This window comes from Ceratotherium simum, chromosome 30, assembly GCF_057802395.1.
Source record: "Ceratotherium simum simum isolate JZ-2026a chromosome 30, ASM5780239v1, whole genome shotgun sequence".
NCBI lineage: Eukaryota > Metazoa > Chordata > Mammalia > Perissodactyla > Rhinocerotidae > Ceratotherium > Ceratotherium simum.
Window position 1 is genome coordinate 27,220,456 of NC_141929.1, and position 16,034 is coordinate 27,236,489.

General features: G+C 39.5%; 1 pseudogene; it reads right to left on the bottom strand.

Moving 5' to 3' along the window:
- Positions 1–6,172, bottom strand: part of LOC101399305 (large ribosomal subunit protein uL11 pseudogene) — a 36,713-nt pseudogene extending 30,541 nt beyond the window's left edge.
- Positions 6,173–16,034: the final 9,862 nt, after the last annotated feature.

Genomic DNA, 16,034 nt, shown 5'->3' on the forward strand with positions numbered 1-16,034 from the left:
ACTGTGGTTGCTCCTTAAGTACAGGACACGTTAGACCATACTTTCCCTTGCCTCCTTCCATCTGGAAGACACTGCCTCATCCCCTACTGTTCTCCCCATGAAATAAATGAGTTACGCTCGGCTTCGCAAGAATAAAGTTTTATATCAGCAGTAAGGATTACTGGACAGAGGGGCAAAGTAAAACCATCAGACCCCACACTAGCCAAGGAGCAGAACTCCCAAACAGAACTAAGCAAAGTTTGAAAGATGACATGGCCTGTTTAGCGCATCCAAATCTTTCCATTTCATTATCCTATCAGTCTCATTGGGGTTTTGGTGCTTTTATGTTTTATCTGTTTTCTTGTTTGTTTTGCCCTCATTTCGAAGCATCCTGTCTATTCAAATAGCAGCAAACCTCCTAGATGATCTTAAAGAGCCAAAGGGTGCTGGGTCTTATTTAATGTAATGTTAAACAAACACAGCTTCTAAACTTCCTCAGGGCAAGACCATCCTTGTATCTTTTTTGAAGAATAACGTGAGAGGTGAGAGTGAACAGAATGAGAAGTGGGCTGAACACTGAGTATGATCAAAAAAGACTATTTTATTTTAGGGGCCAGCCCGGTGCTGCAACGGTTAAGTGCCCGCACTCTGCTGCAGCAGCCTGAGGATCCCGGGCACGCACCAACGCACCGCTCATCGAGACATGCTGTGGCGGCGTCCCATATAACGTAGAGGAAGATGGGCAGGGATGTTAGCCCAGAGCCGATCTTCCTCGGCAATAAAAGGAGGATTGGCTTCGGATGTTAGCTCAGGGCTCGTCTTCCTCACACACACAAAAAAAGGACTATTTTACCTCATTGGAGAGGTTTTTCACTAATTTATTTACCCATGTAATGGCAAAAAAAAATAATGTGTGAAGAACATATGAGCTTTGGCCAGACAGACAAAGTTTTTGAGCTCTGGGAAAGTGACTTACCTTCTGAGTCTCAAGTTCACCAGGGGTAAAATGGGAACAATAACAAATTTCTGCTGATCTTCAGATTCATATATTGAGCTACTTGAGGGCTTCTTTACTTCAACGATACCTCAGTCCCTAACTCAGCATGTCTAAATCATTTTCTCCCCTCTGAGAACCTATACAATCTTCCAAAGTTCTCTGTTCCTCACTGTATCACCACACACATAGCCATAAATCTGAGTCATACTAAATATATTATTTTCTTCTTTCTATCCACCCACATTGATCCACTCACCAAGTTCTGTCATTTTAAAAGGAGTATTATGCAGTCATTAAAAATAAGGTTGAAGGGGGCCAGCCCAGCGGCGTAATGGTTAAGTTCACACACTCCACTTCAGCGGCCTGGGATTCGCAGGTTCAGATCCCGGGCACAGACCTACGCACTGCTTATCAAGCCATGCTGTGGCAGGCGTCCCACATATAAAGTAGAGAAAGATGGATGCGATGTTAGCCCAGGGCTAATCTTCCTCACCAAAAACAATAAACAAATAAGACTGAAAAATAGCTAAGGCCTTAGAATGATGCCCCAATAGCATGTGTACACACGCACACACACAGAGGGAGGATAAGGTAGGAGAAGGGAAGAGAGGAAGGAAAATTAAAAAAAAAAAAAAACTACAAATTGTTTTCAGCAGTTACCTAAAGGGTGTTGGGAATGGAGTTTTTATTCTTCTCTTTTTGCTTCTCTGTACTGTATAAATTTTCTATAATGACTGTTAATCAAAGGAGAAGGTCTTGTTTTGAATTACGAGAATTAGCTAAGGAATAGATTTCTTTGATGGAAAAAACAAGACAACAAACTCTGTGGTTGTTTCAAGACCAGAAGCAGCAGTGTTGAGCAGTGGTTAGGACACAGGCTCAGAGCCAGACTGCCTGGCCTGAACTCCAGCTCAGCCACTCCTCGTCGTGGAATATTAGGTGAAATACTTAACCTCTGACTCTTAGTTTCCTCATCTGCAACATGGGGATGATATGAATACCAACTGCATAGGGTCAATGTGACAATTAAATGAAATAATACATGCAAAATCCTTTAAACAGAACCCGAAACATAGTAAGGATTATTTAAATGTCGCGGCTATCAGTAGTAATAGCCCAAGTGCCTTCATCGTCATCATCCTCCTCCTCCTATCCGTCCTAATCTAGGCCCTTAATTTTTCTCACTGGGACTATTCCAACAACCTTTTAATTACTCCCCCTGCTTCTAGTATTGCACATCGCAAATTCATCCTCCAATCAGTAGCCAGACTGATCTAGCTAAAGACAACTCCAGCCATGTCACGTTATTTATAGAGAACATATGTATCTTAGTGTGATATAGAGTTACCAGCTCTGATCTGGCCCCTAGGCACTCTCCTTTCTTCACCTCCAAAATATTTTACTTTGTACTTCGTGGTGTGATAACTCCAAACTGCTTCCTACAAACTCTGACGAAACACCAAATTTCCCACGTACCCTCTGGCTTTGCTTATGATGTTTTCTTTGCCTGGAATGTACCGCCCTTCTTTTCTCCCTTGGATGGCTTTTATCCATTCATTCAGGTTCAACACAGATGGCATGTCCAGAAGCTTCCCCTGAAACCCCAGAGAATATTACTCATCTTCTTTTTTTACACAGTTTCCAGTGCTCTACTATGAAATGTTCTGATTGTGTGATTATTTTGCACACCAAACTGTAGGAATCTCATGGGCAGGGACTGTGTTTATTTCTCTTTATACCCTCAGATTCTAGCTTTGCAGAAAGCAAACACAAGTATTTGTTTAACTGAACATATCTGTATAACAACCTCAATAAGGTATTGTGGGGATTAACTGAAATGGCAATTCCCTCCTTTTGATTTCCTCCTTAAATCAAAAGCAACAGAAAAACAAAAAAACTTAAGCACCTGCCATGTGCCAACTCGGAACTAAGTACTGTGGAGGTAATTACCTCACAATATAAAAAGAGTGATAAGATTCTTAGAAAATAATTATAGTATGAGGTAATATTTGATAAAGTCCAAAGACAAGATACCAATAAAGGGTAAGTGAAATGAGCAAAGGGATAATATTGTTTGTTAAATTCAGTACACGAAGACTGTGAGGTTGGACCCTTGAGAGTTTGGAGCTCCAAAGGGGTTCTCCCAGAGAGAAGGGCAGCTGGATGAACAGTGCTCTGCGTTTTGCCTTCTGCCTGGATTCTTTCCTTTTGTTCCACAATAGCATCCAGGAGCATCCGGTTCACTTCTTAGAATTCCACAACAGGGGCCGGCCCGGTGGCACAAGCTGTTAAGTGCGCATGCTCCGCTTCGGAGGCCTGGAGTTCACCGGTTCGGATCCTGGGCACACACCGACGCACTGCTTGTTAAGCCATGCTGTGGCAGCGTCCCATATAAAGTAGAGGAAGATGGGCACGGATGTTAGCCCAGGGCCAGTCTTCCTCAGCAAAAAAAAGAAAACAAAAAGAGGAGGATTGGCATTGGATGTTAGCTCAGGGCTGGTCTTCCTCACAAAAAAAAAAAAAAAGAATTCCACAACAGCCACCAAACATGCTATCTTTGTCTTGAGTAGTGCAGGAATAGGCTGGTATGTTCAAAAATAACTTCAATAACCACCAAAATGGGAAAAAAGTAAAGGAGAATGTAATAGCAGAAATTGACGGTCACACATCCAAAGTCAGTGTTTGTGAGTGTCCAAACATCAATAAAAGCAGAAACACACACAGAGAGTACCTAGAGCAGTTATCACAGTGCCTGAGGAGTAGGAAGCCTCGGCAAATAGTACAGCTTCCTCAGAACAAGCCTATAAGGTAGGTGCGTTCTACAGACAAGGAAACTGAGGCTCAGAATGATCGAGAGAACTGCCCAAAGTCACAAGGTTGGTTGTGGAGACAAAATTCAAATCAGTGTCTATTAGACTGCAGAGTCTGTGTGCTTTTCATTACACTAAGCTGCCTTCTTAGCCTGTTGTATCCCCCTATACATGCAGTAGATGTCTCTCTTTTTTTTTTTTTTTTGAGGAAGATTGGCCCTGTGCTAATATCTGTTGCCAGTCTTCCTCTTTTTCTTTCTTCTCCGCAAAGGACCAGTACATAGTTGTGTATCATAGTTGTAGAGTTGTAGCTCTTCTATATGGGGCGCCGCCTCAGCATGGCTTGATGAGCAGTGAGTAGGTCTGCACCCAGGATCCAAACCGCCAAACCCCGGGCCGCTGAAGCAGAAGGCACGAACTTAACTGCTACACCACCAGGCTGGCCCCAGATTTGTCTTCTGATCAGTACTACCTATTACCTTAAGCTATATTTGGTAAGCATTGATTTACGTGTAGCTTCAAAATGTTCACCTCCCATTGGCAGAGGCCAGCTTAGCTGCAGAAGGGAAGATGATCCAAAATAAATCCATATGCTCTATGTTTTGGGTCTATTTTGTGCCTGGCCCATTTTCCTGAATCCCAAGCGTCCTAACCTGGCTGTACCATGATGGGAGGGAAGAAACACAATATTGGGAACTGTATATACATGTTGCCCGCATTCGCTGAAATAACCAAAAGAGGCTATAGAAGTAATAGGAGGTTATATTCAAAAGCCTATCGTAACATTCCTATTCCCCATGTAAGATAGAAGGCAGCAATTTCAATTCCCATCATAGAAGACAAAACATACACTTTGACATCTGAATGAGGATTTAAAGCTGTGAAACTGAGATATCTGTTTTCTTATCTGTAAAAGGGGTTGTTATAAGCATTCAAAATAATAAATATAACTTGCCCAACCCATTGTAAGACAGGTTGAAAACTGTCACTATTATGAATATTAGTTGTATATAGTAGTAGTATTGTTCTGGCAAATGAACAGGGAACAACAGAGTGAACTGGGAAATCCTTAATGAATTGCATGGCTCTTGGAAACCAGCTCCTACACGAGTCCTTTCCCTTCAGCATGGGACCGTGAACAGACAACTTAGACAAGTAATCAGGGGTTTGAGCAAGCATGTGTGAGGAGATGCAGTGCAATCTCCCATTCCTCCTTGAGGAGCTACCAACCTTTTGATGAACGATGACAGTGAGTATCAGTAATGAGGCAGAGTGGTAGGAAGCACTCCACATTAAATATTCAAATCCCAGCTGCCATTCCCGAGGCCCCCGAATCCATATACCCAGATATGAAGCAAATGAAAAACAAGAGAGCAAGTAATAAGTTAACAACCCACTTCAGAAATGACTGCACATGTTCTGTTGAGCAGCTACTTAAAGTTCTGATGGTTCCTGCCCATTTGCCAGTGTATGATTCTAATCAGAATGAAAGTCCTTAATCATAGCACTGTTACAGAATCTTCTACCTTGAACCTATTGAGACTCTGTAAATACCCTGTGTTTGCTGGCCTCTGCAAAAGGAATTGAGCTCACGGCTCTGTCTATCCCAGGCTTATTCCTGCATTCCACAAAGCAGTACCCATCTCTTCCCTATGTATGTGGTTTATCCGACCGTGACTTGACCTTTCACCTTCCCGTGCCCTGTGAATAAAGATCATAAATATCCTCCCTCCTGCTCTGACTCAGGTCAGCGCATATATCCTGACTCAACGTTATGCTGGTCATTTAACTTTTCTCTACCTCATTTTTCATATACGTAAAGCAATTGGTCAAGCCATCATGCCCTGTCAAGCACCTAATGCCCTGATACAGGGCAGCACCCCTTAACGAGGTTAATGTGAGGATATCAGGGGGTGGGATATGGATAGGACACATATACAGCTAATGGAGCAGGCTGTAAAAGTAACTGAGCTCCATTTGGGTTTTATTGAGAGTAACAAAAAGAAAAGAGAATCATGTTACTGGTCTATAATATCTTACAAAATTAATTCAAAGGAAAAGTGTCATGTTTCCTCTTTATAAACAATGACTGTCACCTTTGGACCAACTCCCACCTTAGCCCCTCATCACGTCAATAGCATTGCTCAAGGTTGATTCAGTAGCCCAAAATTTAAACAGTTGTATGTTCCCCAAGTCTACTTCATCTCTATTCTTTTAGTTACTTCCGCTAGATATTCTACATCCATCTTTGACTGCTTACCCAGCCACCAAACCCTTCAACATCTCTACTACTCCATACCCCTTCTCCATCCCAGTGGTCAGTAAAAAGCTCCAGACCCGTGTTCCCTCTCAACGAGCCCATGGAGAAAGCACTCTCTTTGTTCATCTTGCCTTCAGTATCTGCATTTCAGCGTATCAAGTCTACCCTTGCGATTTTAACCTTTCTAAAACAAATCTCTTGTTTCAAAACACTAAATGTCTCCCCAGTTTCCTCGAAATAAAGACCCACACATCTCAGCCTGGTGTTCAAGTATTTTCACAATCTGACCCCAAACTTTCTGCCTCCATCAGCTCTTGCTGTCTCCATCCTTGAATTCTAGAGTCCACTCGGGCTAGACTGACTGTTGGTCCCGGTGTATGCTCCTGCTTCCACTCCTCAAACATATGTTTATGATGTTTCCCACCTGCAAGAAATCCTTAATCCACCAATCTGTTCACGTCTAAATCATCCGTAAGCATCTAGGTCCAACTCAAATGACACTTTTCCTGAAGACTTCCCTGAACTCCCAGACAGAAGGGATCTTTCTCTTCCCTGAACCCCACTGCCCTCTCTCATAGCACTTATTACAGTGTGATGACTCCATAGACTGAGTTCTGCACCATTTCATTCAACTTCCTCTCATAACGCAACAACAAATCAATCTCCGAGGAGTCTGAATCCTGGCCACGTATTACATCTTTGACCTGAGGTTATTTATTTAACCTCCACCAGCCTCCATTTGCTTGCTTATAAAATGGGAAAAAGAATTATTCCTACCTCACTGGGTTAGTATGAGGATTTCATGAGATAATACATGTCAGGTACTTAGCCTGCTACCTAACATAGAACGGCTCTCTAAATTTTAGTTATGGTTCTTATTTATTTGTATCTTTGGAATATGCTCTCCAAAAAGAGTTGCCATCAGTTCCTTCCCTCTCTCTAAGTGTGTGCTACTTCACCCATTACCACTACTATCACAGGGCCGGCATTGTGACTTTCCCTGATCAATAAAATGCAGCAGAAGTGATGCCATTTCTGGTCTTCTCTTTTAAGAAGCCTGGCAGCTTCCACTTCCTCCCCGGTGAAGGCAGTCACCTTGCTGTAAAGAAACTTAGACTAGACTATTGAATGAGATGCCACAAGGAAAAAGAAAGACGACATGGAGGAGCAGTGAAGCACCAGACATATGAGTGAAGTCACACTGGATCTTCCAGCCAAGCCCACCAGCCAGCTGAATGCATCTGCACGAGAGACCCCCCCAAGCAAGACAAGTGAAGGACCCCCCAACTAAGCGCCAGCAAACCCACAACAAACCCACGGTTTCATGGGAAATCATAAATTATTATATAGATAACTAAAACAACATCCATTCATTTTCCCTTCTACTAAACCATGAGCTCCTTGAGGGCAAGGACGATATCAAATTAAATCTGTATTGCCAGTTCCTAGACAGACAGAGATCAGAATAAATTCATATATCAATACACCTGTGGAGTGAGTATGTGAGTGGCTAAGGCAGAGTGTTTGAACAGAAAGCTATTGAATGAATTCTTTCCAATCACTTTATGAGGATACTTTACATGCAGAATCAAAGCCCAGGGTAGGAAAACATTAATACAATCCGACAATATAAGCAAAGGGACCCCATTTTTGAAAACTCTATGCTCAACATCTTGGTTAAATAGGTCTCTTCCAAAACAGCCTGGCTGCCTATCAACTTCTAAGACAAAGACAAACTAGGTAGCCTGAGAAAGAGAAGTGGGAAACTTAGATTTATGGCACCAAGTTGAAATTGCAGAGGGAAGCAGATGGGAGATAAAATGTTCCACAAAGTTTACATTTTTCTACCCATTCATTCAGTGATTACTGCTCACCATCTGTCTTGGCTCTGGCAAGTTGGGTCTTTAAGCATTGAAAGAGCCTCCTTCTGTCACTACTGCAGAAAGATACCAAATACGCCACTTCTTAAGATTATATCTTGTCTAGCAGAACCTACCTCTGTCTCCTTAAGCCTGATGGCCCATCCCCACATGAAAAGATCTAAAAAGAAGTCATCTCTGGCAGACATTTCTCTTTCCCAAGCTTTGTCCTGAACCATCACCCTCTTGCTTTGTTTTTGTTTCTCTTTTCTGTTTAGAATCTTGCATGTGTCCTCAGACTCTTACTGTGCACCAATGATTCTGATCCCAAGCTCTCTTCCCAACCATGATGCTTTATTTTCTCATGAATTTTCCTACTTCTGGTCACTGTAGAAAAAGTGAAGACTCTCATTCATATGGCCTGGCCAAAACATCCAGTGTAAACCCTTGTAATCTCTACAACCCCTTGGCATACACATGAGTTCTCAAATAAGCCCCAATCCCATCTTTTGGTCAACATTTTACAGGGATCCTTTGGAAACGGGGTAGGAAGAGAAACAAAAAAATCAAGGATATGACCCTCCTAATTTGAGTAGACGCTAATGAGACCCAGTGTCAGATGTTTTCATCAGCTTTCATTCCTCATTTTCCATCATGTGAAGTCATGCCCTCCCCAACCAGTTTTGTTAATTCCCAAGGTTCTTATATTCTCACTGCCACTCCTTACTGCAATTCCCTGAATTCTTGTTCCTGATTTTAATTATGCCACATGTTCAATTACTGAGCCTCAAATATCTTTCTCATATTATCAAATATTTCTTTAGTCTTTCATATGTGAATGTAACAAAACCCAGTTACTGTTGTCTAGGACACAAAGATCTAACGGAGTGACAAAAAAAATTAATAGGTGATTAAACACTGTGGTATGCTCCTACAGGAAAAGTAGAAGGTGATGTGTAAGCACCTCATTCTGGAGGATGAGCTGGGAGGTCAGAAAAAGCTTCCCAGGGAGATAAGAAGAAGGTGATACCTAGATACTTGCACTCAAAGGGTGGTCCATGAAAATAGCTAAATCCACAATTATAGTTAGAGATTTCAGTATCTCTTTCAATAATTGACACAAGTGGATAGGAAATCAGAAAGGATGTAGTAGACTTGAACAACCATCAACCAACCTGACCTGAGTAACATTTATAAAACACTCAACCCAACAACATTATAATACACATACTTCTCAAATGCATACAGAGCAGTTACCATGAAAAATCCTATTTGGGGCAATAAATCAAGTCTCAGTTATTTCAAAAGGACTCAGCTGATACAAAGTATGTTCTCTAACCACAAAGAAACTAATTAGAAATCAATAACAGAAAGACCTCTGGGAAATCCCAAAATATTTAGAAACTAAATAACACACATCTAAATAACCCATGGGTCAAAAACAAAAATAAAAAGGAAAATTAGAAAGTATTTTGAACAGGATGGAAATGAAAACACAACATATCAGAATTTATGGAATGCCACTAAAGCAGTACTAACAGACAAATTTATAAGACTAAACGCCTCTATAAGAAAAGAAGAGAGGTCTCAGATCAAAAACTTCAGATTCCACCTTAAAAACTAGAATGAGGAGAAAATTAAATGCAAATTAAGCAGAAGAAAGGAAATAATAAAGATCAAAGTGGAAATAAATGAATCAGAAAGCAAAAAGGCAATAGAGAAAACAATGAAACCAAAAGCTGCTTCTTTGAGAAAATCAATAAAATTAATAAAACTCTAGCTAGAATGATTAAGAGAAAAAGAGAAAAGACACAAATTACCAATATCAGGAATCAAAGAGTTATATTATTTAAATTTCCAAATACATTAAAGGGTAAAAAGCAAATATAATGAACAACTTTGTGACAATAAATTCAAAAACTTAAATGAAATAGACAAATTCCTTACAAGACACAAATTACCAAAGCTCATTAAAAAAAAATTACATAATCTGAAAAGCCCCATCTATAAAATGAATTGAAATTATAATTAAAAACAGCCCACAGGAGCCAGCCTGGTGGTATACTGGTTAAGTTCACGCACTCCACGTCGGTGGCCCTGGATTTGCAGGTTCAGAGACCGGGTGTGGACTTACGTACCGTTCATCAAGCCAGGCTCTGGTGGCATTCCACATACAAAACAGAGGAAGATGGGCACAGATGTTAGCCCAGAGCCAATCTTCCTCACGAAAAAAAAAAAAAAAGCCCACAAAAAAAATGGCTTCACTGGTGCATCCTACCAAATATCTAAGGAAGAAATAACGCCACTTCAATACAAACGCTTCCAAAAATTAAAGAGAAGGGGATATTTGCCAACTTATTCTGAGGCCAGCAGTACCCTAACACCAAAATCAGAAAAGGACATTACAAGAAAAGAAATAGACCAATATTCCTCCTGAACATAGATGCAAAATTCCAAACAAAATTTTAGCAAATCAAATCCAAAAATATATCAGGACCAAGTGGGATTTGTCCAAGGAATGCAGGGTTAGTCTAACTTTCAAAACTCAGCCAACAAAATTTACTATGTTAACTAACTAAAGGAAAAAAACACATGATAATCTTAACAGACGCAGAAAAAGCATTTGCCAAAATCCAACATCCATTTCTGATAAACAGGATGTTTATCAGAGGAACATTCCTTGTTCCTCATCAAACAAGGAATAGAAGACAACTTTCTCAACCTGAAAAAGAGCCATCCACACAAAAACCCACAGCTAACATCATACTTAATGGTGAAGAACTTGAATGTTTTCCCCCAAAGATCAAGAACAAATCAAGGATGTCCACTCTCATCACTTCTATTCAGCACTGAGCTGGAAGTTCTAGACAATGCAATCAAGCAAGAAAAAGAAATTAAAAGTATGTGGTCATAAAGGAAGAAGGAAAATGGTCTTTATACACAGATGACATGATAATCTATGTGGAAAAACAGAAGAAACCAACCAAAAAACTACCAGAATTAATAGGAAGGTTGCAGGATACAAGATCAATATACAAAAATCAATTATATTTCTATATACTAGCTACAATTGAAAATTGAAATTTTTTAGGGGCCGGCTCCGTGGCTTAGCGGTTAAGTGCGCGCGCTCTGATGCTGGCGGCCTGGGTTCGGATCCCGGGCACGCCCCAAGGCACCGCTTCTCCGTCCAACGCGAGGCCGAGTCCCACGTACAGCAACTAGAAGGATGTGAACCTGTGACGTGCAACTGTCTACTGGGGCTTTGGGGGGAAAAAATGAATAAATAAAATCTTTAAAAAAAAAAAAAGAAAGAAAATTGAAATTTTTTAAAATACCACTTAATACAGCATTTTAAAATACTAACTATTTAGGGATAAACCAGAAAACGAAGGGGAAAGACCCATAAACTGAAAACAATGAAATATTGCTGAGAGAAATTAAATAAGAATTAAATAAATGGAGAGCTATACCTTGTTCATGGGTCAGAAGACTCAATGTTGTTAAGATATCAGTTCTCCCCCTAACTGATCTGTAGATTCAAAGTAATCTCAATCAAAATCCTAGCAGACTTTTTTGTAGAAATTGATAAAGTGATTCAAGAATTCACATGGAAATGAAAAGAACCTAGAATAACCGAAACAACTTAGAAAAAGAACAAAATTGGAGGACCTGATTTCAAGAATTTTTTAAAAAATAAAGTAATCAAAACAGCATGGCATTGCCATAAAAATAAACAAATAGAATAGAGAATCCAGAAAAAAAACTACACATATATGAACATGTGATTTTTTTTTCCTGAGGAAGATTCACCCTGAGCTAACATCTGTTGCCAATCTTCCTCTCTTGTACGTGAGCGACCGCCACAGCATGGCCACTGATAGACAAGTGGTGTAGGTCCACACCTGGGAACCCAACCCAGGCCACTGAGGTGGAGTGCCCCAAACTTAATCACTAGGCCACTGGGGCTGGCCCAAACATGTGATTTTTTTACAAAGGCACATAGACAATGAGGAAAGGATAGGCTTATCAACAAAGAGTGCTATAACAATTGGATATCAATATGCAAAAAAAAGAAAAATAATTTGGATCTGTACTTCATACAATATACAAAAATTAACTCCAAATAGATGATAGATCATGAATCTAAATGTAATACCTAAACTTAAAAACCTTTTAAAAGAAAACATAAAATCTTTGTAACCCTGGGTTAGGCAAAGATTTTAGATATGGCACTAAAAGCACAATCCATATAATAACAAATGGATAAAGTAGACTTCATCACAACTTAAACCTTCTACGTGTCAAAAAGACTCTGTTAAGAGAATGAAAAGACAAGCCAAAAAGGTAGAAACATTTTTACAAAGCATATCACTGATAAAGATTGTATCTAGAATATATTTTTTTAAACTTGTGAAACTCAACAAAAAGAAAACAACACAATTTTTTAAATGGGCAAATCACTCTTAATTCTACTATAAAAGCTAAAAGACAAAAGTATTAAAAATAACTGTAGCTACAATAATTTGTTAATGAATACACAATGTATAAAACATGTCAATTGTGAGATCAGTAACATAAAATGTAGGGAGAGGAGAAGTTAAACTGTAGAGTTTCTGTGTGTGATCAAAGTTAAGTTGATATTAGCTTAAAATAAACTGTTATACATATAATATGTTTTATGTAAGCCTCATGGTAACCACAAATAAAAAATCTGTAATAGATACACAAAAGATGAAAAGAAAGGAATCAAAGCATATCACTATAAAAAATCATCAAATCACAAAGAAAGACGACAAGAGAGGAAGAAAAGAACAAAGGAATTACAAAACAGTCAGAAAACAATTAACAAAATGCCAATAGTAAGTGCTTACATATCAATAACTACTTTAAATGTAAATGGATTAAATTGTCCAATCAAAAAACACAGAGCAGCCGAATGGATTAAAAAAAACAAGATTCCACAAAATGCTACCTGCAAGAGACTCACTTTAGTTTTAAGGACACACACAGGCTGAGAGTGAAGGGATGGAAAAAGATATTCCATTCAAATGTTAACCAAAAGAGAGGAGGGGTAGCTATACATATATCAGACAAAATAGACTTTAAGTCAAAAACTGTCACAAGAGACAAAGAAGGTCATCATATAATGATGAAGGAGTCAATTCATCAAGAGTATATAACAACTGGAAATATATATGCACCCAATATTGGGGCATCTAAATATATATGCAACTATTAACAAAACTGAAGGGAGAAATAGACAGCAATACAATAATAGTAGGGGACACTAATACCCCACTTTCAACACTGGATAGATCATCCAGACAGAAAATCAGTAAAGAAAAAGCAAACTAAAACAATACGATAGATAAAATGGACCCAACAGGGCCGGCCCGGTGGCTTAGCGGTTAAGTGCACGCTCCGCTGCTGGCGGCCCAGGTTAGGATCCCAGGCGCACACCGACGCACCACTTCTCCGGCCATGCTGAGGCCGCGTTCCACATACAGCAACTAGAAGGATGTGCAGCTATGACATAAAACTATCTACTGGGGCTTTGGGGAAAAAAAAGGAGGAGGATTGGCAATAGATGTTAGCTCAGAGCCCGTCTTCCTCAGCAAAAAGAGGAGGATTAGCATGGATGTTAGCTCAGGGCTGATCTTCCTCACAAAAAAATAAATAAATAAAATGGACCCAACAGACATATACAGAACTTTTCATCCAACAGCAACAGAATACATCCACATTCTTTTCAAGGGCACATGGAACATTCTCCAAGATAGGTCATATGTTAGGTCACAAAACAAGTTTTAACAAATTTAAGAAGATTGAAATCATATCAAGTATGTACTCTGACCACAATGGTATGAAACTACAAACCAGTAACAGAAGGAAAATTGGAAAATTCATAAAGATGTGGAAATTAAACAACTCAATCCTGAACAATCAATGAGTCAAGGAAGAAATCAAAAGAGAAATCCAAAAATATTCTGAAAAAAATGAAAACAGAAACAAAACATACCAAAATTTATAGAAAGCAGCAAAGCAGCTTTAAGAGGGATGTTTATAGTGATAAATGCCTACATTAAGAAAAAAAGAAAGATCTCAAATAAACAAGCTAACTTTATACCTCAAAGAACAAGAAAAAGAAGAACAAACTATACTAAAGTTAGGAGAAGGAAGAAAATAATAAAGAGCAGAGCAGAAATAAATGAAATAGAAACAGAAAATCAAGAGAAAAGATTAAGAAAACTAAGATCTGGTTTTTTGAAAAAATAAACAAAATCGAAAACCTTTAGCTAGACTTAGGAAAAAAAAGAGAGAAGAGTCAAATAAGTAAAATTATAAATGAAAGAGAAGACATTACAAGAGAAGATATTATAAAAATGCAAAGGATCATAAGAGACTACTATGAACATTTACACACCAACAAATCAGACAACCTAAAAGAAATGGATAAATTCCTAGAAACGTACAACCTACCAAGCCTGAATCATGAAGAAATAGAACATCTAAACAGACCAATAATGAGTAAGGAGATTGAATCAGTAATCAAAAATCTCCCAACAAAGAAAAGCCCAGGACTTGATGGCTTCACTGGTGAATTCTACCCAATGTTTAAAGAAAAATTAATGCCAATCCTTCTCAAACTCTTCCAAGAAATTGAAGAGAAAGGAATACTCCCAAACTCATTTTACAAGGCCAGCATTACCCTGATAATCAAAGCCAGACAAGGACACTACGAGAAAAGAAAATTACAAGCCAATATCCCTGATGAACATAGATGCAGAAATTCTCAACAGCACATTAAAAGGATCATACACCACGACCAAGTGTGATTTATCCCTGGATACAAACATGGTTCAATATATGCAAATCTGTAATTGTGATATACTACACTAACAAAATGAAGGACAAAAATCATATGATCATCTCAATACATGCAGAAAAAGCATTTGACAAAATTCAACATCCATTCATCATAAAAACTCTCAACAATCTGAGAGTATAGAGGGAACATACCCCAACATAATAAAGGCCATATATGACAAACCCACAGCTAACATCATACTCAACAGTGAAAAACTGAAAGCTTCTCCTGTAAGATCAGGAATAAGACAAGGGTGCCCACTCTCACCACTTCTATTCAAAATAGTACTGGAAGTTCTAACCAGAGCAATTAGGCAAGAAAAAGAAATAAAAGTCATCCAGATCGGAAAGGAAGAAATAAAACTGTCTCTATTTGCAGATGACATGATATTATACATAGAAAATCCTAAAGACTCTGCCAAAAATACTATTAGAACTAATAAACAAAGTCAGTAAAGTTGCAGGATACAAATCATATTCAAAAATCAGTTGCATTTGTACCCAGTGGTTTAAAACCTTTGGGCCACTTTGAGGTTGCCAGCAGAAAGGAGGAAGAGGGAACAAATGAAGCCTTGTTAGAATACGATAGAAGATTCAATTCTCTAAAATTCCCGGAAAATACCTAGAGGGGAAAGGGGCTTCTAAAGTTCTTTAAAGCCCCTGTCTCATGCCCAGCATTTCTAAAAGAACTGAACCTCTTCCTAGGAGAGTGAGGGGTGATTCCAGAATGCAGATGGGAACTGAACACCACAGGTAAATGAGCCTGGACTGTTCCTTTACAGTCTTTTTGGAAGGCAGATGGAGAGGAGGTGGGTGACGAGGATTTCCTTCCACAGTTTCTCTGCAGCAGACAGCCAAGGGAAAAAGACCCCAGTCTCCTCACTTCCGGGTTCTCTGCCACTAGTCCCTAGTCTCTTTTTTTTATATATATAAATTTTATTTATTTATTTATTTTTCTCCCCCAAAGCCCCAGCAGATAGTTGCATGTCATAGCTGCAAGTCCCTCTAGTCGCTGCATGTGGGACGCGGCCTCAGCATGGCCGGAGAAGCAGCGTGTCGGTGCGCGCCCGGGATCCGAACCTGGGCCGCCAGCAGCGGAGCGTGCGCACCCAACCGCTAAGCCACGGGGCCGGCCCTAGTCCCTAGTCTCTTATAAAGCCAAGAGGAACCAAATCATGTGCCTGCACTCTCCATCTAACTGTGACAGAGCCAAACTGCCCTACCCAATGGACACACACACATACGCACACGCGCGCACACAC